Below are 10000 nucleotides of genomic sequence, written 5' to 3' on the forward strand. Positions count from 1 at the left end.
ACATGATATGAAGTAGGTACCTAAACCTCTGACTGCATGATATAATATGAGACCAGCTTTTTATGTGGGGATTTTAATGCTCGCCATCCTCTCCTAGGCTCCAAGGGAAGTAACATTGGTTAAACGTTAGGGGTTTATTATGATTATCTCCAAAATACTGTGACCCCATTCACTTATTACTGCCCTCTTCGAAAAAACTCATTATCTTTGGGAGGTAATTGGACTATATAGATCTATACAATCAGACACACTACAAATTCTGCGAAAGTCATCCCGAATATGCTTAGTTCAAGATGAACTGGGCATTAAGTATACCTCCCTTATTGCAAAAGAACCCCACCCAGCCACCACCTTCATACCAATTTACTACTAAAAATCATGATGGAATTCATTGATTGGAACTGCCTGTGGTATGAAGATTTTACTCTACCAGCCTGGATCACTTTAATGAAACTCTTTGTCAGCAAAATTGGCAATATTCATTACTCAAATACTGCCCAAAATGCATGCCAATCACGGGATCTTTATCCTCCAGATGGTAGACATGCATCATCTTCTGTAATCTAAGACCCTGAGATATAATACTCTTAGGTAACGATTCTAACAGTAAGTCCGCTTACAGCACTAGGGGAAAAAACCATTCTTAGCTGGGATCTAAGTTAAGTACGTGTTTTTTAATAAAGTTCAATGAGATAATAACACGGAAAACCAGGAGGAAAAATTTTATGCAGAGGGCAGTAATCAATTGACTCCATGACACCCATGAGTAATGTATGGAAGCGATATAGCAAGATTAAAGGCATATACATGCAGTTTAACGGGGGTGAGGAAAGAAAGGGTAGCTTCAACTCGCCTCAATAAATGGAGTGAGGATTCTTCTCATGATACGTCTCCCATTATCCAAAACACGGTGCTCCATTAAAATTAAGCCATAAAAACAAAATTGACTATCAGTGCCACCTCTTAGATGAGGCTAATACACATTTACAAGGGAGGAACTCCTTGCAGCATTTAAGGACTATCAAATATACTGCTCCTGGTGATGATGAAAATTCACTTACGACATCATCGACTTTTGCAAAAGTAAAGATAAAGGGTAGAAATCCTCTTCATTGATTCTTCAACTAACTACATGGCAGGCATTTCTTGCTTACCATTTGGAAAACTCGCAAACAATCATACCCATTCAAAACCAGGATGGCCTGTATGTAATTATAGACCAATTCTCTGACATCCTTGCCTGTCTATAACTTGTGAAGAATCCTCCTTACTTGTTACTCCTCAGATCAAAGACATGGTACCATCCATCTGTATTGGCTTTTCTAAAAAGGGAGAGGAACTCCAATTGTGGTTCTAGCCACAGCACCTTAAATGAACTTATTGCGCCGGTCTCTTACTTAATAGATTTTAGGGAGGCATTCAGGACGAGCCACCCCTACTGCCATTCTCACATGGAACTACTCTTTTTAGAGAGTTATAGGGTAAGCTTCCACTCTATGATTAAAGGATTATTTATCTTTGAGAAGAGCCAAAAGTCTCGGTATCAAGGATCTATAGTGCTTATGGCAAATTGGAATTAAGCACTCCACAATGGGGGAGTATTGGTCCCCTACACTGTTTTAATTTTTAACTTTATGCTTCTTCATTTGCAAGCTCAAACTATGAGTTTGGAGACCTGGCTGACATCCACATCTATGCTTGATGAAATTCTTATTCTTGGTATTTGATAGGCGGGATTAAGTTCTACAGAGGTTTTTCAGCAAGAAAGTGTTGCTCCCTTGGTCTATAATCAACCTAATCAAAACTAAGCATATTCCAGATCTCATAAATTACCTTACATTCCAAGGTTAGTTGGAACAAACTGTTGGTAAGAACTGACACCGACAATTTCTTGGTGGTATGGTGGACTGCTCCTCACCTCATGTCCCACAAACTCACGCTTTTCCAAGGATATTGTTCAAAACATCAAGGGATACGTTGCCATACATATCTGATTACACAAGTAAAAGATATTATAGGTGGCTCCCTGAGAATCCTAAGTTGATGTACTTCTCCCTTGTTATGATCCATGATAGCTATACAAGCCCTGTTCTTAGTATGCTGTCACAAGTGCCTCAAACCCCTTGAGTTTTAGAGTTAATGTCATGAGAATTATATTGGATGTCCAGTGACTGCTACAAGTTCTCATTCATGAGGGAAAGAGTTTAGACCTCCTTTATTCACAGTCATGTCATCAAGTTAACCAAAATTACTTGCCATTAGACTCTGCTAGCTTATACCCAACCCACAAATCTCCAAATATCCTATCAAATGAGATAAATTATTAGAGTTGGCCATGGGGCTCCGACCCTTGATACTCAATCTCAGAAAAGTCCAAACATAGAATGGAAAACTAAAAAACTACTCATACTATCATGTTCTTCAATGTAGGATACAACGAAGCTATTAATATTTCAGAATACAGTACTTGCTGCTCATTGGCCACAGAACTCATGTATTACTTATATTGATAAAAACTATTAAGGTCTAATTTATGGCTTCAAAAATGGAACTTTAAAGGCATACTACTTGATATTTAGATGGCATTATACATCCCCTCATGGTAACACCACTTACAATCTATGTGTGCCTCCATGATTCCTCATGGGCTACAGGGATTGGTGTGCTAATGATATAGATCTTGAGAAAAGTGTGTGTAGTTTCCAACTGGAAAACGCTCAACTGATGCTGAGTCAGTAGCCATTATGATAAGGTAGGAGCAGCAGCAGCAGCAGGCACTTTCCACAGGCTTATGGCATTTAATCAGAAAACATGGTATATAGGAATTTCTTCACCAAATTTCTAAAACTATCAGATCGGGTACCCAAGTGTCACTATACTGGATGCATCTCTCTTTATGTATTTCACTATGTGACAGAGATGATAAATTAGCCAGGTTGCACTGTCCCATGTAGTTCCATATTAGGGAATTACTCTTTCTCTCATTCTAATGTAATAAAAAATAAAATCGAGTTATTCATCTGTCTTAGTTGATTTTGTGGTGTCAGGTATGGACCAATGAAATTAGATTGTAAATAACGTGAGTCATGCGTAATTTCGGGCATTACGAGAGTTTTGCTGGGTATTATTATTTAGACAATCCATGGAAATTCCTTACACGTCGGGGTTGGAGACAATCAGGTTATCATTATCTAGGCTTCGCTTAGGATTTCAGTACACTATGATTAGATTGTACAGATGCAGTTTTGGATGCATATACTGTTGTTGATCACCTTTGCTTAACGGTGCTTGGCATCCAATGGTGCATTATGACTCACGTCATTACGTACTCTGGGGCTGATTGTCATGCTTTCCTACGTTTAGGTGGTGTTAGTCGGGCACTGGGGTGTCAAGTGTTGTGGTTGTTATCTTTTTTTAGTAAAGGGGCTGTCTTTGTCAAGGAGTGTTGGTGATAGTGGGGGTGGTCATGCACAGTTGTGTGTGGTGTCTGTGAGTAGCGATGTGCACAGATGGCTGGGTTGGTTCTGGTTGGGGGGACGGTGGGCACGCGTATTTATTTGTTGATATGAATGGGGGGTGTGTGTCGGGGGGGGAGGTAAAGGAGGGGGGGATGTGATGGGTATAGGGGCGGGTTTGTTGGGGTGCATTAGATTTGATTTGATTTGATGAGAGAGCGAGAGAGGGGGAGAGAAAAGGAAACGAAAAAATAGAGGGGCAGAAAAAAAAAAGAAGAAGAAAGAGGAGAAAAAAAAGAGAGAAACAAGAAAGAGAGAGAAAAAGGAAAGAGAAGAGAAAGAAGAGAGAGAGAAGAAAAAAGAGAAAGAGAAAGAAAAAGAGAAAGAGAGAGAGCAAGAAAAAGAAAGGAGAGAGAACCCCCAAAAGAAGAGAGGGGAAAAGGGAAAGAAGAGAGAAGCAAAAAAAAAAAAAGAGAGAGAGAGAAAAAGGGAACAAGAGAAAAACAAGAAAAAAAGGAAAAAGAAGAGAGAGAGGAGGAAGAAAGCGGGAGGGAAAAGAGGGGGAGAGAAAAGAAAGGAGAAGGGGAAAAAAGAAGAGAGAGCGAAAAAGAAAGAGAGGGAGAAATGAAAGAGGGGAGAGAGAAAAAGAAAGAAAAGGGGAAAAAGAAATAGAGAAGAGAGAGAGAAGAAAAAGAAGGGGAGAGCGAAGCACACGAAAGAGAGAGGGGGAGAAAGAAACAAAGCGAGAGCAAGACAAGAAAAGAGAGAGAGACGAGAAGAGAGAGGAAGAAGAGAGGAGAGACGAAGAAGAGAGAGAAAGAAAAAGAAGAGAGAGCAAAGAGAAAAGGAAGGAGGGGGGAAAAGAAAGAGAGGAGAGAGAAAAGAAAGAGAGAGAGAGCGAAAAAGAAGAGAGAGAGAGAGAAAAAGAAGGAAGAGAGAGAGAGGCGAAAAGAAAGAGAGGGAGGAAAAAAGAAAAAGCGAGAGAAGGAAAAAGAAGAGAGAGAGAGAGAGAAAGAAAGAGAGAGCGAGAGAAGAGAGCGAGAGAGAGCCAAAAGGAAGGAGAGAGAAAAAGAAAGGAGAGAAGAGAGAGAAAAACAAAGGGGGAGAGGAGGCGAACAAGAAAGGGGAGGGAGGAGGGAGCGGAGAGCGGGGAGGGAGAGGGAGCGGGGGGCCCCGCCCCAAGAAGAGCCCCCGCGAGCCGCCCTCCTTCCCGCCCCACGCCCCCCCCGGGGCAGAGCTAGAGGGGATTTTCTCTCTCTCTCTTCTCTCTCTCCCTCCCTCTTTTTCCCCTCTCTCTCTCTCTCTCTCTCTCTCTCTCACTCTCTCTCTCCCTCCCTCCTTTCCCCCCTCCTCTCTCTCTCTCTCTTCTTCCCTCCTCACTTCCCTCCCTCCCTCCTCTCTTCTCTTCTCTTTCTTCTCTTCCCTTTCCCTCCCTCCCTCCTTCTCTTCTCTCTCTTCTCTCTCTCTCTCTCCTCCCTCCCTTCCTCTCTCCTCCTCCCTCCCTCCCTCCCTCCCTCCCTTCCCTCCCTCCCCCCTCCTCCCTTTTCCCTCTCTCCCTCCCTCCCTCTCTCCCTCTCTCTCTCCCTCCCTCCCTCCCTCCCTCTCTCTCTCTCTCTCTCTCTCTCTCTCTCTCTCTCTCTCTCTCTCTCTCCCCCTCCCTCTCTCTCCCCCCTCCCTCTCTCTCCCCCTCCCTCTCTCTCCCCCTCCCTCTCTCTCTCCCTCCCTCTCTCTCTCCCTCCCCCCTCCCTCTCTCTCTCCCTCCCCCTCCCTCTCTCTCTCCCTCCCCCTCCCTCTCTCTCTCCCTCCCCCCTCCCTCTCTCTCTCCCTCGCTCTCTCCCTCGCTCTCTCCCTCGCTCTCTCCCTCGCTCTCTCCCTCGCTCTCTCCCTCGCTCTCTCCCTCGCTCTCTCCCTCGCTCTCTCCCTCGCTCTCCCTCGCTCTCTCCCTCGTTCTCTCCCTCGCTCTCTCCCTCGCTCTCTCCCTCGCTCTCTCTCTCTCCCTCCCTCTCTCTCTCTCCCTCGCTCTCTCTCTCTCCCTCTCTCTCTCCCTCTCTCTCTCCCTCTCCCTCGCTCTCTCCCTCGCTCTCTCCCTTGCTCTCTCCCTCGCTCTCTCTCTCTCCCTCGCTCTCTCTCTCTCCCTCGCTCTCTCTCTCTCCCTCGCTCTCTCCCTCTCCCTCTCTCTCTCTTCCTCTCTCCCTCCTTCTTTCTCTCCATCTCTCCCTCCTTCTCTCTCTCCCTCTCTCCCTCCTTCTCTCTCTCCCTCTCTCCCTCCTTCTCTCTCTCCCTCTCTCCCCCCTCCTCTTTCTCCTCCTCTCTCTCTCTCCCTCTCTCCCTCCTTCTCTCTCTCCCTCCTTCTCTCTCTCCCTCTCTCCCTCCTTCTCTCTCTCCCTCTCTCCCTCCTTCTCTCTCTCCCTCTCTCCCTCCTTCTCTCTCTTCCTCCTTCTCTCTCTCCCTCCTTCTCTCTCTCCCTATCTCCCTCCCACACTCCCTCACTCCCACACTCCCTCACTCCCACACTCCCTCACTCCCACACTCCCTCACTCCCACACTCCCTCACTCCCACACTCCCTCACTCCCACACTCCCACACTCCCTCACTCCCTCACTCCCTCACTCCCTCACTCCCCCCTCACTCCCACGCTCCCACGCTCCCTCGCTCCCTCGCTCCCTCGCTCCCTCGCTCCCTCGCTCCCTCGCTCCCTCGCTCCCTCCCTCACTCCCTCACTCCCACACTCCCTCCCTCCCACACTCCCTCACTCCCACACTCCCACACTCCCTCACTCCCTCACTCCCTCACTCCCTCACTCCCTCACTCCCACACTCCCCCCTCCCTCCCACGCTCCCACGCTCCCTCGCTCCCTCGCTCCCTCGCTCCCTCGCTCCCTCGCTCCCTCGCTCCCTCGCTCCCTCGCTCCCTCGCTCCCTCGCTCCCTCGCTCCCTCGCTCCCTCGCTCCCTCCCTCACTCCCTCACTCACTCACTCACTCACTCACTCACTCACTCACTCACTCACTCACTCACTCACTCACTCACTCACTCACTCACTCACTCATATATATATATATATATATATATATATATATATATATATATATATAAAAATATATATATATATAAATATATAAATGTGTATGTATATATATATATATATATATATAAATATATAAATGTGTATGTATATATATATATAAATGTGTATATATATATATATATATATATATGTATATATATATATATATATATATATATATATATATATATATATATATATATATATATATATATATATATATATATATATATATATATATACACCTTTTCATGACAATATTAATCTTTCATATGTATCACTAAATATATTACATTATCCAATCTTTGTACAAATTACTGAATAATACATAATATATCTATGCACAAAAGCAAAAGCACATTCACTGATGCTCGACTCTGTTCCTTATCAATATAGGGTGTGGCAGCAGCATTACTGCCCTCCATGTGATTGCCTTTTTCTCACTGTAATGTACACTTCAGGATTTCTCTCTTCCTCACCACGATGATGCTGATTGGATGATCCTGTGACCTCACTCTTGCAACCTAACGTGGGTCCAGCTAATAAATACCACGCAGACCAGTGCAAAATCCCTAATCTGACTCTTGCCACAGTTGGGAAATAAACTAAACACCACTTCTTAAAGTTTAAATTGACTACCTCATCACTTCACAGAAGGAAGACAAAGACAAAGTGAGTTACAAGCTAGTTACTTAATTGAGCCAAGTATACTATTTGTTTTATGAAACCCATGCATACTTTGGTTTTCATTGGTAATGTTCGAGCCCAAATTTATAGGTTGTCTTAAACCATTATACATAATGTGGAGATCCCGAAGGTGTGGGGAAAACTATGGAAATACATATTTTTTAAAAAGTAAATTCTAACCAAGAAATCTAACCTCACCCTCAATCAGGACACAAACCAAGACACTCTACTCCCGGGTTATTTCCCTATCAGGGGTCCTCCCCCCATGAACTCCTCTATTAAGATATATTGTTCAGAATACCTTTATCATGATTGATCACAACAATTGTGGTATCAATGGATTCCTTTCATCCTTTCCTCTCCAAACATGTGGATAGTAAAGAATCCATTGATACCACTATCATCGTGATCGATAATGAGGTATTCTGAATATTTACCTTGATCCCTATGTTTTTTTTTATATGTATCTGGGTCCCAGAAGAAATCATTCAGCCAGTCAACAGAAGAGGTTGGATACATTTTTTGGTGAATACTTATGACTGTTATAATTCCTATCTCAGAACCTATAGTTTTTTTCCACAAAGTTCAAACTTTCCTCCAGAACAACAAATTACACAATTATCAAACACAGCATGCAATATGGACATGCCTCCTCTCAAACTTTACTGGAAAATAAATAATAACAAGGAGAAATATAAAAAGGACATATAATGTAATAACTTTTTAATTACTGTAAAAAATGAGTCAGGAATTTACAACACACAACCTAAAACCATGCTTAGCTTATCATTACATAACTATTGATAGTCACAAACAACATAAAGATCCACACTACCACTGATGATGTTTATGGACAGATAAAAACTAAAAACCCAAAAGATCATACTTTCAAGGATCGATATTTCTGTTATTATTGGTGACTGCCCTATTTTATAGATGTTAAATACTCAAATTACCTAACTCTTTGTATTAATACTGAACAGTTTAAGCTACTCACATTTACAAGCTTTAAAGGCTATTGGAGCCACTATGAATATAACTTCTTACATTTTCTGTTTGCGTGTCATTTCCCTCAATCTCTGTGAAATGGTCTCAGTAACATTAACCCATTATTTATTGTTTCCAAATTCAATGTACTATGAAAGCCTCATTATCATTATTAAGAATCTCAAGTCTGACAATAAACAGAAGAACATTTAATAAAAACTTTTGGGAAAAGTATTTCATAAATATATATATATATATAAAACCATGATTAGCCCCCCAATGTGAATGCATAAATACTCAAAGTAAATTCAGTTAGTAACATACAATTCTAAATATTCTCTGCTCACACCAACCAAACTTTCTTGTACGAATAAAATATAATAGTCTAAAGGGCTTCTCCAATCTGATTTAACCAACTTCAAAGTCTCACTTCTCGCCCTTCAAAAACAAAATTAAACCAACCTTGAGCAGGAAGAAAGGCCTCTGATGTGCATAATCCAACTGTCTTTAACAAAAAACAGGTCATAAGCGGCTGTGGAGGTTATTAATAAGTGGGAGAGGTGGGTGAGGCCTCGCTCGCCCCCGACACTGCGCTCTCAATAACATAGAGGGACTACGAGCTTAAAATCCTTTCAAGTACCGTCACAGATGTATATAGTCTTTGGTTCATCATTGTTTTGATAGCTACTATGAACATTACTTATACAAATTTTCTTATCGTTATTATCAAACCATAATACTTCAATTTCTTGTCACTGGACAGTGTACTAATAGTACCCAACCCCTACTGGTCTCTTTCACCTGTTTCCCAATAACGCAAAAACATTGCGAGTCAACTTTATATCACTTTGAATGTTATCATTTTAAGTTTAATAGCTTAACGCTTGTGTTAACAACTATGCTCGTTAGTGTTATCGACATGTAAAAATAGAATTTGAACCCCTGAAAAATTGTGAAATCGATTAATAAGAAAAAAGAGGCTTTGTCTGCATCGCCAAATACTTAAAATTATTTCTAGCCTGTGGGCGAAGCATTAACGTTGTCGGGCGTAAGAAATCGTTTTGGGTCAAAGTGTCTTGCCGCTTGAAAAAGACTAGCAATCTCACACACGAAGGGTGCCGTAGTACGACGGTTTTTTTTACATGTATAAGAAATTATATGATTATATGGTAATTGAGATTTGAGTGGATTACACCTGATGTCACATCACATGCTAGAATTATGGGTTATAAATACTGCATTTGCATTTCCACAATGTTACCATTCTATATCATAGTTAAAGTTATTATTCATATGATGGTAACCTTGACCATTATAATGGTAAATGATGATATAATAGTGATAATAATAATAAAGGATGATAATAATAACAATGACAATGGTAATATCAATGGCAATGACAGGGATTATAATAATTATAATAACATTAGTAGGCCTACATTTATATCGTGCTATTAATTATGTCACCATCAATTTCTGTTACATTAAGTTAGTAGATATCGATAGGAATCTCTTGATACCTGATGGGTTTGAAAATGGAAACTGGTTCTAGAAAAATAAAACTATTTATATTATATTAAATATTTTTACTACTACTACTACTGCTGATACCATTATTATTATTATTATTATTATTATTATTATTATTATTATTATTATTATTATTATTATTATTATCATTACTGTTATTATCATTATCATCATCATCATCATCGTTATTACTATTATCATTATGGCTATCATTATTATATTTATTATTATCATTATTGTCATATTGTTATACTTAGCATTATTAACAAACATTAT

The 10000-nt window shown here is 41.1% G+C and overlaps 1 protein-coding gene across 4 annotated transcripts in view; it reads right to left on the reverse strand.

Annotated features, from left to right (window-relative positions):
• LOC125039261 (rho guanine nucleotide exchange factor 7-like) overlaps positions 1 to 8850 on the reverse strand; it is an 81886-nt gene extending 73036 nt beyond the window's left edge. The window contains exon 1 of one of the 4 annotated variants that reach the window (XM_047633098.1): positions 8657 to 8847. The gene's annotated coding sequence lies outside the window, so the exon portion shown is untranslated. Of the gene's footprint in view, positions 1 to 8656 lie in introns of all 4 variants that reach the window. The other 3 variants (XM_047633095.1, XM_047633096.1, XM_047633097.1) reach the window with 3 other exon arrangements.
• Positions 8851 to 10000: the final 1150 nt, after the last annotated feature.

The sequence above is a fragment of the Penaeus chinensis genome, chromosome 27, assembly GCF_019202785.1.
Source record: "Penaeus chinensis breed Huanghai No. 1 chromosome 27, ASM1920278v2, whole genome shotgun sequence".
Lineage (NCBI taxonomy): Eukaryota > Metazoa > Arthropoda > Malacostraca > Decapoda > Penaeidae > Penaeus > Penaeus chinensis.